This window comes from Oncorhynchus nerka, unplaced genomic scaffold, assembly GCF_034236695.1.
Source record: "Oncorhynchus nerka isolate Pitt River unplaced genomic scaffold, Oner_Uvic_2.0 unplaced_scaffold_696, whole genome shotgun sequence".
Taxonomy (NCBI): Eukaryota; Metazoa; Chordata; class Actinopteri; order Salmoniformes; family Salmonidae; genus Oncorhynchus; species Oncorhynchus nerka.
Genome location: NW_027040474.1, coordinates 191,916 through 208,618, shown reverse-complemented (window position 1 = coordinate 208,618; position 16,703 = coordinate 191,916). Strand labels below are relative to the sequence as shown.

At 43.6% G+C, this 16,703-nt stretch overlaps 1 pseudogene; it reads left to right on the top strand.

Annotated features, from left to right (window-relative positions):
* The first annotated feature begins 1,838 nt into the window (after positions 1–1,838).
* Positions 1,839–6,169, top strand: LOC135571200 (deleted in malignant brain tumors 1 protein-like; annotated as a pseudogene).
* The last annotated feature ends 10,534 nt before the right edge of the window (positions 6,170–16,703 follow it).

Here is a 16,703-nt window from a genome sequence, read left to right as displayed (position 1 = left end):
GTGAAAGAAATAGTCAAATAAGTTATGCTAGTTACTACCCCTGATAACTTTCCCAAATAATAATGTTTGAAAGAGTGTGAGTGTGTATGCTAGATAAATAGTAATGGAAATGGTAGATACTACGTTATACATTTTCCACTGAGACATCATGGCGTGTCCATCAATTTAAATCCCAACTTGTAGGGAAAGAATAAATATGAAAAAAATCCACAATATATTGGACAGAACTATGAGGTCTAAAGGTCTGTCTTTCCAAGACATTCTGTTCATCTGCAAGCAGACCTGATGATTGTAGATGGAGGGAGAACCTGTTATTTACAATGGAAGAATATAACTTCCTGTAGCCTATATAATGTAACAATGACAATCATCCCTTCATATATACTGTAGTTGAAGGTTATTTTAGTGTCATAAAAAGTGTTCATTAAAACAGATCAGGATGTTTGGTGGAAGGATTCAGTGTAGATGTTCTGCTGTGTATCGAGGGGTTTATATGAAAGTGGTAGATTTGTAATTCTTTACCAGAGAAAGTTCTGAATTACTTTTCTTTGGGTGACCTCAGTCTTTGACAATTCAGCTACTTTGTTAACAGTCCTACTGTAATGTTCTGGGTGTAGCTGGTGCAGAGGAGTCAGGACAGTAGAGAGGAGATGTAACTTTACTCAAATATTCCAATAACGTGTCGTAAATACCGAGCCCACAGTAACAGACCAAACATACATAAAACAATCCCGCACAAAAACCATGGGGAAAACAGAGGGTTAAATAATGAACATGTCTTTTGGAATTGGAACCAGGCGTGTAAAACAAAGACAAAACAAATAGAAAATGAAATGTGGATCGGCGAAGGCTAGAAGGACGATGACGTCGCTGCCCGAACAAGCAGCGGGACCGACTTCTGTGGAAGTTGTAACAGTACCCCCCCTTGACGGGCAGGGTGATCCGGATGGAGATGGTGGAACCCCCGCAGCAACGAAGGGTCCAAAACGTCCTCCACTGGCACCCAGCATCTCTCCTCCGGACCGTAAGTCGCTCTGGATAAGAGCGTCTGCTAAATGACTTAAATGTAAATGTACCCCTCCCACTCCACAATGTACTGAAGGACTTTCGCCTGATGCCTCGAATCCAGTATGGCTCGAAAAGCATACACCGGGGCCCTCTCGATGTCCAGAGGGGGTGGAGGAACCACCTGCACCTCAGACTCCTGGAGTGGACCAGCCACCACCGGCCTGAGAGACACATGGAACGAGGGGTTAATACGGTAATCGGGGGGAAGCTGTAACCTGTAGAAAACCTCGTTCAGTCTCCTCAGGACTTTGAATGTCCCCACAATCCGCGGGCCCAGCTTCCGGCAGGGCAGGCGGAGGGGCAGGTTTCGGGTCGAGAGCCAGACCGGTGAAAATCCGATGGCGGAGGTGAAAACCAGAGGTATGGCTGACCGAGACCCCCAGACGTTCCATGAACGCCCTCCAGACCCTTGACGTGAACTGGGGACCTCGATCAGACACTATATCCTCTGGCACCCCATACTGCCCATAAGACATGTGTAAACAGGGCCTCCTCAGTCTGTAGGAACGTAGGGAGACCGGGAAAAGGAAGGAGACCGCAGGACTTAGAGAACCGATCCACAACGACCAGGATCGTGAGGGAGGGAGATCCTGAGGAAGTCCACAGAAAGGTGGGACCAAGGTCATTGTGGAATGGGTAAGGGCTGTAAAGTCCCTCTGGGCAGGTGGAGGGGAGTGGGCTCTGTACGTAACACCTGCTCGATGTCCACGTCCAGCTCCTACACTACCGGTGCCACCAAGCAAGAGGCCGGAATTTCGGGAGTGTGATCTATGGACCGCTCCTCTGTGTCATACATCCGAGACAGTGCGTCTGCCTTAGTGTTCTGGGAACCTGGTCTGTAGGATAGTGTGTCTGCCTTAGCGTTCTGGGAACCTGGTCTGTAGGACAGTGTGGCTGCTTTAGCATTCTGGGAACCTGGTCTGTAGGACAGTGTGTCTGCCTTAGCGTTCTGGGAACCTGGTCTGTACGACAGTGTGTCTGCCTTAGCGTTCTGGGAACCTGGTCTGTAGGACAGTGCGTCTGCCTTAGTGTTCTGGGAACCTGGTCTGTAGGACAGTGCGTCTGCCTTAGTGTTCTGGGAACCTGGTCTGTAGGACAGTGTGTCTGCCTTAGCGTTCTGGGAACCTGGTCTGTAGGACAGTGTGTCTGCCTTAGCGTTCTGGGAACCTGGTCTGTAGGACAGTGCGTCTGCCTTAGTGTTCTGGGAACCTGGTCTGTAGGACAGTGTGTCTGCCTTAGCGTTCTGGGAACCTGGTCTGTAGGACAGTGTGTCTGCCTTAGCGTTCTGGGAACCTGGTCTGTAGGAAAGGGTGAAAATTAAACGGGTGAAGAACATGGCCCACCTTGCCTGGCGAGGGTTCAGTCTCCTCGCTGCCCGGATGTACTCCAGATTGCGGCGGTCAGTCCAGATGAGAAAAGGGTGTTTAGCCCCCTCAAGCCAATGTCTCCACGCCTTCAGAGCCTTGACAACAGCCAACAGCTCCCGATCCCCCACATCATACCAACGATAAGCCTGTCTTCCCCATCACATCATGAACGGTCATGTTGATGTTCATTTAACCTCTGTCTCTCTCTCTCTCTTTCTCCTCTGTCTCTCTCTTTCTCCTCTGTCTCTCTCTTTCTCCTCTGTCTCTCTCTTTCTCCTCTGTCTCTCTGTCTCTCTCTTTCTCCTCTGTCTCTCTCTTTCTCCTCTGTCTCTCTATCTCTCTGTCTCTGTCTCTCTCTTTCTCCTCTGTCTCTCTCTTTCTCCTCAGATCTCCCGGTTCAAAGCGTCAGTCCACCAGGTAGGTAGAGTATAAATCTACAGTGATTATAGCAGTTCAATATTAGTCAACTTTATTATCCCACATGGAGAAATTCATGTGTCCATACAAACCATTCTAAACCCCAATAACAAGTAGTGTTTTATGGAACTACTAATACTTGTCAACCACAAAGCATCACTGCTGTTAGAATAACAGAATCACTGTCATCATCTGTCCTCACCACTGTGTTTTCCTCTCTGCTGTTTACAGCTGAACTCTCAGTCAGACTGGTGAATGGGACCACTTCCTGTTCTGGGACAGTGGAAGTCTTCTACAGAGGAGGGTGGTTGGGTCTATGTCCTAGTTGGTGGAGCATGAGAGAGGTTAAGGTTGTGTGTAGAGAGCTGGATTGTGGGAATCCTGTAGCTGAATCTAGAGGACATCTGATTGAATATGGAAGAAGAGGAGTCAGACTATATAGGTGTAGTGGAGATGAGTCTTCTATTAGACAGTGTAACATCATAGAAAAACCTGGTTTCTGTTATGGTGGATATTATCATCATGTGACCTGTTCAGGTAAGAGACTGGTCATATTGAGAGATTTATTTATACATTATACAATATTACCATGTATCATGTTTTATGTGTTTTTATTTCATTTAAATTGAGGGACAGATGTCAGATGTATTTAAACATTATATTTGTGTTTGTCATATTGGTTTATGGGAGATGTTCATGGTCAGATCATTGTAGATCAGATGGTACTGAAGTGAAGCTGCCTGATGGATGTCCAGCTGTTTATTTTCTATAAAGTGAAGTGAACTTATTCCTGTCTCCTGCCTGCATTATTCCCAACCCGATCCTGAGTGACTAAGAACCCATTTCTACCTCTTACAGTATCAAACATAGCAAACAACAATCTTTTATCCAACATATTTGTGTTCAGTCCTCGACAGTGTCATCAACAAAACTGATTGAATGTTCAACCAACTCTTTTTCTCCAGAGTCTGTGCGGCTTGTGGACGGAGCAGGTCTCTGCTCTGGGAGAGTGGAGGTGAAGTCCTATCAGTCCTGGGCCTCAGTGTGTGAAGCTGACTTTGACCGGCAGGATGCAGAGGTAGTCTGTAGGGATGTTGGCTGTGGGGCTCCTGCAGCTCTACAGGGGGGGCTCTATGGAGAAGGTGGGGGTCAGACCTGGGATAAAGAGTTCCAGTGTAAAGGCAATGAGTCCCTTCTCCTGGACTGTGACACCTCAGACAGAGAGAACAACACCTGCCTATCTGGTAATGCTGTTGGACTCACCTGCTCAAGTAAGAAACAGTTTGTCACTCAATCAACATTGTTTCTCATCTGGAGTGAAGAATATGAGAGACAATATAGGTGTGTTTTAGTGAGAAAATAGTAAGATTACTGTCTCTCTCTTTTCTTTTCTCAGAGCCTGAGGATGTGAGGCTGGTGGGAGGAGGCTGTCGCTGTGCTGGTGGAGTGGAGTGGTACGACCAGGGAGAGTGGAGGATTGTGGGATCTTTCTCTGACGTGAAGGCTATAGCTGTAGTAGTGTGTAGACAGTTGGGTTGTGGCTCCAATGTTTCAGCACTACCTGGAAACACCACTAGAGGGTTTCGAGTTTCCTGTTCTGGGTCTGAGTCTTCACTGAGGGAGTGTAGAAGAACGTATGATCTCCTTCCTGGACTCACAGTGATCTGCTCAGGTAATAACAAGATACACTATATGGCCAAAAGTATGTGGACATTAGTGGATTTGGCTATTTCAGCCACACCTGTTGGTGACAGGTGTATAAAATTGAGTACACAGCCATGCAATCTCAATAGACAAACATTGGCAGTAGAATGGCCTTACTGAAGGTCTCAGTGAATTAACGTGGCACGTCAAGGAGCAACAACGCCTCAGCCTTGAAGTGGTAGACCACAAAAATTCACAGAACCGCAGCATAAAGTGTAAAAATAGTCTAGTTTTTTAAAAACTCACTGCTGAGTTCCACATACTTTTGTCCATGTATTATATCTCCTTCCTGGACTCACAGTGATCTGATCAGGAAATATCAACATATTATAATTATATTCAACTGATTTCCTTCATTCATACAACTTCCTCTGCACCTCTCATGATGACTGTTTAACTTGTCAGTCTGCTTTACTAAATAGATCACTCAGTCAAGTAGGAATCAAATACAACTTAAATATCCCAGAATGCTTTTGTATTTGAGTGTTACCTCAGTGAACGTCTCTACTCACTACCACTGTCACATGTCATGTTATTGTCATATCTAAATGAGGAAAGTAGTTGAGGAGCTACGTTTTCGTTTTCTCTCCTCTTGTTCCAGATGTCCTGCTTCAGCCTGATATCAACATATGTTGTCTCAGTGACTGTAGGCCCACTACTCATGTTGCCCTGTGAGGGAGGGTGGCTGGCACTGTTACATGCTGATGTTATTGTCATATCTATAGGAAACTAGTTGAAGAGGTTTTTCTTGTTCTCTTTTATTGTTACAGATCTTCTGGTCCAGCCTGATATCTTCCTGACTGACTCAATGGGAGGGGTCTCCAGGGGCCACCAGGGGCCTGAGATGTTCAGGGGCTACAACTTCACCATCACCTGCTCCACTCAGCCACAGTACCCAGGAGGCTCCTTCCTCCTCACGTTCACCGGCTCCAACAGAACCCAGACAGCTGTCAATCACTCTGCTGCCTTCCTCTTCCCTGCTGCAGATGACTCCCACCAAGGGAACTACAGCTGTGTTTATGACAATTATGTTTTCTCTCATAACTTCTCCTCTGAGAGTGAGCTCCTCTCCCTCACCATCACAGGTAACTGGACACGAACCAGACTTATAACTTTGTCATTGACAGATTTCCCACAGATCTATGTGATGATGATCAGTCCCCTCATCAAAGGTGTTTCTGTTTGCAGCCTCTCCTCTGCCAGCCTTCATCATCAGACACGTTGTAGTGCTGCTGATCCTACTGACAGCCATCACCACCTCCTACCTGTACTACAAGGTAAAGACATTTACTCAGACGTTACAAGTCATTTAAACTAGAGGGAGAGGGTGAGGGGGAGGGAGAATGGAGATACCAGAGAGTAAATGTCTGACTGTTGGTGCTGTGTCTCCCTAGCCCACCAGGAGGCAGAAGAGAGTGAACAGGGTGAGCAGCATGGATCTTTATGTCAATGCCATGGAGATGGTCTCTCTGAGCTCCAGAGCTGAAGCTGGACCGGGAGAGGAAAGAGCAGCCCAGGGGACGGAGTAGGAGTAGAATGAAGCTGACCCTACATGCTGATCTTAGGTCAGTTTTGTGTTTTAAATCGATGCTCAGCAGTGGACTGGTGTTTAAATGTGGTTTTGGGGAACATGGGGTTTTGGGGAACATGGGGTTTTGGAGAACTTGGGGTAACATGGGATTTAGGGGAACATGGGGTTTTGGGGAACATGGGGTTTTGGGTAACTTGGGGTAACATGGGGTTTGGGGTAACATGGGGTTTTGGGGAACATGGGGTTTTGGGTAACTTAGGGTAACATGGGGTTTGGGGGAACATGGGGTTTGGGGGAACATGTTGTTTTGTTAACATGGGAATTCGGTAACAATCAGCTTTTAATTATTTTAGAGAGTAGCTCAATTACGTCTGTTTCATGTTCCAGTATTGTATATCTTATCTTTATTTTTTTGTCATTTAGTGTCATTTTTGTCTTTATTTATCTTAGATTCTTTATCTTATTTAGTGTCTCTTAGATTCTTTATCTTATTTAATGTCTCTTAGATTCTTTATCTTATTTAGTGTCTCTTAGATTCTTTATCTTATTTAGTGTCTCTTAGATTCTTTATCTTATTTAGTGTCTCTTAGATTCTTTATCTTATTTAGTGTCTTAGATTCTTTATCTTATTTAGTGTCTCTTAGATTCTTTATCTTATTTAGAGTCTCTTAGATTCTTTATCTTATTTAGTGTCTCTTAGATTCTTTATCTTATTTAGTGTCTCTTAGATTCTTTATCTTATTTAGTGTCTCTTAGATTCTTTATCTTATTTAGTGTCTTAGATTCTTTATCTTATTTAGTGTCTCTTAGATTCTTTATCTTATTTAGTGTCTTAGATTCTTTATCTTATTTAGTGTCTCTTAGATTCTTTATCTTATTTAGTGTCTCTTAGATTCTTTATCTTATTTAGTGTCTCTTAGATTCTTTATCTTATTTAGTGTCTCTTAGATTCTTTATCTTATTTAGTGTCTCTTAGATTCTTTATCTTATTTAGTGTCTCTTAGATTCTTTATCTTATTTAGTGTCTCTTAGATTCTTTATCTTATTTAGTGTCTCTTAGATTCTTTATCTTATTTAGTGTCTCTTAGATTCTTTATCTTATTTAGTGTCTCTTAGATTCTTTATCTTGATTTAGTGTTTCCATTATTAGTATATTATTACAAGTGTCTCTTAGATTCTTTATCTTATTTAGTGTTTGAAACATTTTTTCTTAAAGGGTTTCCATTATTACCTCTCATGATGTTATTGATTATAAATGTTATTATTGATTATGATTTAATTAGTGTTATGTTGTTAGTAGTATAGAGATAATGATGTTATTGATTATAAATGTTATGATATTGATTATGATGTAGATTAGTGTTATGTTGTTAGTAGTATAGAGATAATGATGTTATTGATTATAAATGTTATGATATTGATTATGATGTAGATTAGTGTTATGTTGTTAGTAGTATAGAGATAATGATGTTATTGATTATAAATGTTATGATATTGATTATTGATTATGATGTAGATTAGTGTTATGATGTTGCTCTCTAAACTGCCATGTAATCAACTGAATGCTTTTAATAAAATTACAGGCTGTCAGTCTGGTGTGATTTAATTATTAGACAGACTACAACATACAGTATGAATGAACTGAGATCAGTCTGTGTGATTCCCCTCTTGGACAGACTACAACATACAGTATGAATTAACTGAGATCAGTCTGTGTGATTCCCCTCTTGGACAGACTACAACATACAGTATGAATTAACTGAGATCAGTCTGTGTGATTCCCCTCTTGGACAGACTACAACATACAGTATGAATTAACTGAGATCAGTCTGTGTGATTCCCCTCTTGGACAGACTACAACATACAGTATGAATTAACTGAGATCAGTCTGTGTGATTCCCCTCTTGGACAGACTACAACATACAGTATGAATTAACTGAGATCAGTCTGTGTGATTCCCCGCTTGGACAGACTACAACATACAGTATGAATTAACTGAGAAGTCTGTGTGAACTGAGATCAGTATGAATTCTGAGATCAGTGTGTGATTCCCCTCTTGGACAGACTACAACATACAGTATGAATTAACTGGTCATACATTTGGCAGGAGGATAGGAAGTGCATCTCAGTTTCCACCTCATTTTGTGGGTTGTGGGCACATAGCCCGTCTTCTCTAGAGAGACAGAGAACACCTGGTTAGCAACAGTAATGTTAGTGATACATGGTTAGGTAGGACACAAGATATCTGTTAGATAGGAACAACAGTAGTGATACATGGTTAGGTAGGACACAAGATATCTGTTAGATAGGAACAACAGTAGTGATACATGGTTAGGTAGGACACAAGATATCTGTTAGATAGGAACAACAGTAGTGATACATGGTTAGGTAGGACACAAGATATCTGTTAGATAGGAACAACAGTAGTGATACATGGTTAGGTAGGACACAAGATATCTGTTAGATAGGAACAACAGTAGTGATACATGGTTAGGTAGGACACAAGATATCTGTTAGACTGGAACAACAGTAGTGATACATGGTTAGGTAGGACACAAGATATCTGTTAGACTGGAACAACAGTAGTGACACATGGTTAGATAGGAACAACAGTAGTGACACATGATTAGGTAGGACACCAGATATCTGTTAGATAGGAACAACAGTAGTGATACATGGTTAGGTAGGACACAAGATATCTGTTAGATTGGAACAACAGTAGTGATACATGGTTAGGTAGGACACAAGATATCTGTTAGATAGGAACAACAGTAGTGATACATGGTTAGGTAGGACACAAGATATCTGTTAGATAGGAACAACAGTAGTGATACATGGTTAGGTAGGACACAAGATATCTGTTAGATAGGAACAACAGTAGTGATACATGGTTAGGTAGGACACAAGATATCTGTTAGATAGGAACAACAGTAGTGATACATGGTTAGGTAGGACACAAGATATCTGTTAGACTGGAACAACAGTAGTGATACATGGTTAGGTAGGACACAAGATATCTGTTAGACTGGAACAACAGTAGTGACACATGGTTAGATAGGAACAACAGTAGTGACACATGGTTAGGTAGGACACCAGATATCTGTTAGATAGGAACAACAGTAGTGATACATGGTTAGGTAGGACACAAGATATCTGTTAGATTGGAACAACAGTAGTGATACATGGTTAGGTAGGACACAAGATATCTGTTAGATAGGAACAACAGTAGTGATACATGGTTAGGTAGGACACAAGATATCTGTTAGATAGGAACAATAGTAGTGACACATGGTTAGGTAGGACACAAGATATCTGTTAGATAGGAACAACAGTAGTGATACATGGTTAGGTAGGACACAAGATATCTGTTAGATAGGAACAACAGTAGTGATACATGGTTAGGTAGGACACAATATATCTGTTAGATAGGAACAACAGTAGTGATACATGGTTAGGTAGGACACAAGATATCTGTTAGATAGGAACAACAGTAACGTTATTGATACAAACCCTCAATGTGAAGTGATATTAATCCATAAATACAGAGCACAAGTACAACCCTTTTATATAAACCTTTTAAGGTAGTAAGAAAATAAACATTCACTTAATATTTCAATAAGTCCCCTGCTAGTAAATCACCTGCTGGTAATAACTAGCGTGACATTGTAGTGCAGAGACCAACGGTGCTCGTTAGCTCGTCATTAACACGGCTAGCTAAGACAGCAACAACTTGGTTAACTGGCTGAAATAGGTCTTCAATTCATGAACGGCTAAATAAATATATACAGAGACACATTCGCTATTGACTTTAGGATATATGAACCAGTTTTCCAAAAGCACTATTGTGTTATACAGTTTGAAACAGTTTTTATGTACAGAGGAAGAGGACTCGAACCTGCTCTCAGAATATCTGTCAGACTGAGGAGCGGGCAGACCAACTTCCCAAATAGGGGAGAAGCACTCAAAACACACTAGTTGTTCTTTCAAAGAAAATTATACAAAAATGGTAGGTCCGAAGACCTCTCGTATTACCAACCTTACTACAATGGCAGCAAATATTTTAATGAATTCAGTAACACATAATGAAAGGAAACGTTAATTATATCACCCCTTTTCCTGAGGTGAATGGTTTCACCCACTACTCTCCCGGAACTGAGGCTTTGACGTCAACAGTTTCACTTTGTTCCACCTTTGGTGAGCAAAACAGCTAATAACGTAGCTAAATACTGACATTATCCTCAATCGCGATATCTGTTCATATCTAAATACATGGCTCTGCTTTGGTCTATTCCATTGATATTGTCAAACTGAATATTACATTGAACATGTGAGTCATTTAGCAGACGCTTTTATCCAGAGAGACTTACAGTAGTGACTGGATACATTTTCATACGTTGCATTGGCAGGACAATTCCATTAGTAGTTGGGAGGAGAGCAGAAACAGCCTAACACAGGGGTGTCAATCATACGGCCCGCGGGCCGGAACCGGCCCCCAAGGAGGTTCGATCAGGCCCGCAGGATAATTTGAAAGTGGAAAAAATGCATAAAAGACATGGAATTAATATTTTTAATTCGCTGCAATTCATGGATTATCCGCTAAGGGGCGCACTCTTTCCATCAGAGTAGAAGACAAGCCGCATCACTGAGACAGACTGAAAACAGCAGACGGTATCAATGCGCCATCTGCTGCTTGTTACGACGTTGTTAATACCTTGGTCTCTACCTCTCCGCTACACCCTCATTAGCCAAAATGTCGTTATCCAAACGGAGAAAAGTAGATAAGGAGTGTAGAATTTTCAAAGAAAAATGGACCACGTCCTATTTATTTACAGAGATGCACGGAAAACCTTCGTGCTTGGTGTGTTTGCAACAAGTTTCGGTATTGAAGGAATATAATATTCGACGCCACTACGAGACTCATCACAGCGAAAAATATGACGGCTTGCAAGGACAACTGAGAAGAGATAAGATTAACGAATTGCTGGCGGGTCTGAGGAAACAGCAGTCAACTTTCATCCAGAGCCGAGAAGTCAGTGAAGCAGCGGTAAAAGCCAGCTACCTAATTGCTAGCGAAATAGCATTAGCATCGAAGCCGTATTCCGACGGTGACTTTGTTAAACGATGCATGATGAAGGCGGCTGAACTTGTATGTCCCGAGAAGCGACAAGCTTTTGCCAATATTAGCCTGACGAGGAATACTATAGCAGAGAGGATTTCGGAACTATCGGCAGATTTAGACAGTCAATTGAAACAGAGAGTCAAGTCATTTATTGCATTTTCCGTGGCAATTGACGAGAGCACTGACATCACAGACGTGGCCCAACTGGCCATATTTATTCGAGGAGTTGATGAGACATTGACTGTTACTGAAGAGTTTCTTGAGTTGGTGCCAATGATGGACACCACAACAGCCGAGGACATTTTCGGCTCTGTCGTTGCTGCATTGGACAGAGTTGGAGTGGACTGGTCCCGCGCTGTCAGCCTGGCTACAGACGGCGCGCCATCCATGGTCGGAAAGAAAGCAGGTGTCGCGACAAAGTTCAAAGACAAAGTACAAGCCCTTAATGGAGGAGATCGTTTCTGGACATTTCACTGTATTTTGCACCAGGAGGCATTGTGTTGCAAGTCGCTGAAAATGGACCACGTCATGGAGGTGGTTGTTCGCACTGTAAATTTCATCCGGTCCAGAGGTCTGAACCATCGTCAGTTTGACAAACTTCTCAGCGACAGCAACATTACCCACAGCCTGCCATACCACACTGAAGTGAGATGGTTAAGCCGAGGCGCTGTGCTGAGGCATTTCTTTGATCTACGAGAGGAAATCGGACAGTTCATGGAGAAAAAAGGAAAACCGGTGTTGGAATTACAATCTCAGGAATGGCTACGGGACCTTGCATTCTTGGTTGATATTACTGAACACTTGAACAATCTGAACAAAATGTTGCAAGGCCGCAAAAAAGTTGTCACACAGTTTTCTGACAACATACATGCATTTAAGTTGAAGCTGACTTTGTGGGAGATGCAACTGGCAAATGGCAACCCTGCTCATTTCCCCTGTCTGAGAGATGTGTGTGACCAGACCTGATGCGGACATGAAACGGTACAAAGACAAAATTGCAGGACTACTGCGGGAGTTTGAGAAACGTTTTCAGGTATTTGGTGAACTTGAGACAGAATTTTCAGTTTTTCGCTCACCTTTCACAGTTAAAGCTTCTGATCTGCCGGTCGAAATTCAGCTAGAGATAATTGATTTGCAGTGTGATGCAGATTTGAAGGGCAAATTTGCCTCTGTAGGTCTGGACAGATTTTATCAGTATCTACTACCAGGGTACCCCAAATTAACAGCCCTGGCTGCTAAAATTTTGTGCATGTTTGGGACGACCTACCTTTGTGAACAAATTTTCTCAGTGATGAATATCAATAAAACAAAAATGCGTTCAAGGCTCACAAACAAGCACTTAAATGACATTCTGAAAGTGACAGCTAGTCAGGACATGACACCTGGTGTTGATGCACTTGTACAGGCCAAAAGATGCCAAGTTTCAGGAACAAATACAAGTCCAGACTAGACTAACACCTTTAAAATGCTGCCTTAGATACTGTTTGCATTGAAAGAATACAGCTCTGTGAAGATGAATCCTTACTGTGGTGATTTAAAAAATGTGCACTTTAATGTTAGTCAGCAGCTTCAAAACAAAAGTTGTGTGATGGAATTCTACTGTTCATACAACTCCATAAATTTTCAATTTCGTGGAGCAGTGTAGCAGAGTATGGTATAATTTTAATGGTCCGGCCCACTTGACATCTCCCTAGGCCGTATGTGGCCCACGATGCGAAATGAGTTTGACACCCCTGTTAGGCCCTAACACCTCCACTGATACTGTGTAACCTGTCTGCAGTCAACCAGCCATCCAGACTGAAGTGAAGGCCTATGTCAACAACTACAGACCAGTATCCCTTCTTTCTTTTCTCTCCAAAACTCTTGAACGTGCCGTCCTTGGCCAGCTCTCCCGCTATCTCTCTCAGAATGACCTTCTTGATCCAAATCAGTCAGGTTTCAAGACTAGTCATTCAACTGAGACTGCTCTTCTCTGTATCACGGAGGCCCTCCGCACTGCTAAAGCTAACTCTCTCTCCTCTGCTCTCATCCTTCTAGACCTATCGGCTGCCTTCGATACTGTGAACCATCAGATCCTCCTCTCCACCCTCTCCGAGTTGGGCATCTCTGGCGCGGCCCACGCTTGGATTGCGTCCTACCCTCCTACCAGGTGGCGTGGCGAGAATCTGTCTCCTCACCACGCGCTCTCACCACTGGCGTCCCCCAGGGCTCTGTTCTAGGCCCTCTCCTATTCTCGCTATACACCAAGTCACTTGGCTCTGTCATAACCTCACATGGTCTCTCCTATCATTGCTATGCAGACGACACACAATTAATCTTCTCCTTTCCCCCTTCTGATGACCAGGTGGCGAATCGCATCTCTGCATGTCTGGCAGACATATCAGTGTGGATGACGGATCACCACCTCAAGCTGAACCTCGGCAAGACGGAGCTGCTCTTCCTCCCGGGAAGGACTGCCCGTTCCATGATCTCGCCATCACGGTTGACAACTCCATTGTGTCCTCCTCCCAGAGCGCTAAGAACCTTGGCGTGATCCTGGACAACACCCTGTCGTTCTCAACTAACATCAAGGCGGTGGCCCGTTCTTGTAGGTTCATGCTCTACAACATCCGCAGAGTACGACCCTGCCTCACACAGGAAGCAGCGCAGGTCCTAATCCAGGCACTTGTCATCTCCCGTCTGGATTACTGCAACTCGCTGTTGGCTGGGCTCCCTGCCTGTGCCATTAAACCCCTACAACTCATCCAGAACGCCGCAGCCCGTCTGGTGTTCAACCTTCCCAAGTTCTCTCACGTCACCCCGCTCCTCCGCTCTCTCCACTGGCTTCCAGTTGAAGCTCGCATCCGCTACAAGACCATGGTGCTTGCCTACGGAGCTGTGAGGGGAACGGCACCTCAGTACCTCCAGGCTCTGATCAGGCCCTACACCCAAACAAGGGCACTGCGTTCATCCACCTCTGGCCTGCTCGCCTCCCTACCACTGAGGAAGTACAGTTCCGCGCAGCCCAGTCAAAACTGTTCGCTGCTCTGGCCCCCAATGGTGGAACAAACTCCCTCACGACGCCAGGACAGCGGAGTCAATCACCACCTTCCGGAGACACCTGAAACCCCACCTCTTTCAGGAATACCTAGGATAGGATAAAGTAATCCTTCTCACCCCCCTTAAAAGATTTAGATGCACTATTGTAAAGTGGCTGTTCCACTGGATGTCTTAAGGTGAACGCACCAATTTGTAAGTCGCTCTGGATAAGAGCGTCTGCTAAATGACTTAAATGTAAATGTAAATGTAAGGCCTTGTTACAGAATGAAAACACCTTCTCTTTCGTCGGCATGGCAACCTGTAAACATGTCAGTGGCGTCACAATGTTGCACAACAGCAGCAGAACATTGGATGGAGGGTCATTGTACACAGTGTCACTGTCTATTCTACTGTATTGGTACATGTGGTATTACAATACATTAGAAGATCTGTAGACGGAAGCATTGAAACCATTTACAACACATCGTCAACTAGCAACCTGCTCTGTTTCAGTGCTGTTTAAAATATCCCACTTATTTTATTCTGCTGTTAGAGGCCATCAGTAGAGACAGTCAGGAAAATAGTCTTTGTAGCAAGTTTTTTTCTGTCAAACCTGGGAAGTGTGTCTATATAGGTAAGTATATATACAATTAGGATGTTACTTTAAGGTCAAATGTACTGTAACTGTCTAGTTGTGGAGAGAATCTAAATGTATTGTTTATTGACCTCCTCACCTCTCCATTCTAGCACCATACGTTCTGTTGTTTACTGATCTCCTCTCCATTCTAGCACCATACGTTCTGTTGTTTACTGATCTCCTCTCCATTCTAGCACCATACGTTCTGTTGTTTACTGATGTCCTCTCCATTCTAGCACCATACGTTCTGTTGTTTACTGATCTCCTCTCCATTCTAGCACCATACGTTCTGTTGTTTACTGATCTCCTCTCCATTCTAGCACCATACGTTCTGTTGTTTACTGATCTCCTCTCCATTCTAGCACCATACGTTCTGTTGTTTACTGACCTCCTCTCCATTCTAGCACCATACGTTCTGTTGTTTACTGATATCCTCTCCATTCTAGCACCATACGTTCTGTTGTTTACTGATCTCCTCTCCATTCTAGCACCATACGTTCTGTTGTTTACTGATCTCCTCTCCATTCTAGCACCATACGTTCTGTTGTTTACTGATCTCCTCTCCATTCTAGCACCATACGTTCTGTTGTTTACTGATCTCCTCTCCATTCTAGCACCATACGTTCTGTTGTTTACTGACCTCCTCTCCATTCTAGCACCATACGTTCTGTTGTTTACTGATCTCCTCTCCATTCTAGCACCATACGTTCTGTTGTTTACTGATCTCCTCTCCATTCTAGCATCATACGTTCTGTTGTTTATTGACCTCCTCACCTCTCCATTCTAGCACCACACGTTCTGTTGTTTACTGATCTCCTCTCCATTCTAGCACCATACGTTCTGTTGTTTACTGATCTCCTCTCCATTCTAGCACCATACGTTCTTCAGAAGCTGGACAGCATATGAATAGAATCCATCTTCTCTCACCTTCTCCCCTCAAGACCAACATCACACAAGATGCTTCAGAACAACAACAACAACAACAAGCTGGTGAAGTTGCTACCCAACAGGAACAACCAATATGTTTAAGTTATATATTCTACCAAGTGTTAATGTCATTGTATAGGGTGGGTCCCAAAGACCCTCTCCATTAGTGATTAAGGGGACTTGAAGATTCATATGTTTTGCTGCAGGCCTTATAATAGATACTGTTTCTATGTGTCTAAAACTCTGCCACTATACGTTGTACAAGCATCTATATTAGTCTTTGTGGTTAGGCCCTGGCTGATGTGAGAGTGGGCTTGCAGGCTGGGTCTGAGTCTATATTAGTCTTTGTGGTTAAGTCCTGGCTGTTGTGAGAGTGGGCATGCAGGCTGGGTCTGAGTCTATATTAGTCTTTGTGGTTAGGCCCTGGCTGATGTGAGAGTGGGCTTGCAGGCTGGGTCTGAGTCTATATTAGTCTTTGTGGTTAGGCCCTGGCTGATGTGAGAGTGGGCTTGCAGGCTGGGTCTGAGTCTATATTAGTCTTTGTGGTTAGGCCCTGGCTGATGTGAGAGTGGGCTTGCAGGCTGGGTCTGAGTCTATATTAGTCTTTGTGGTTAGGCCCTGGCTGATGTGAGAGTGTGCTTGCAGGCTGGGTCTGAGTCTATATTAGTCTTTGTGGTTAGGCCCTGGCTGATGTGAGAGTGGGCTTGCAGGCTGGGTCTGAGTCTATATTAGTCTTTGTGGTTAGGCCCTGGCTGATGTGAGAGTGTGCTTGCAGGCTGGGTCTGAGTCTATATTAGTCTTTGTGGTTAAGCCCTGGCTGTTGTGAGAGTGGGCTTGCAGGCTGGGTCTGAGTCAGACTGAAACTAGATAAAGAGAAGTAACCACTGTCTGGTTTTGACATGTTGATATTGTGTG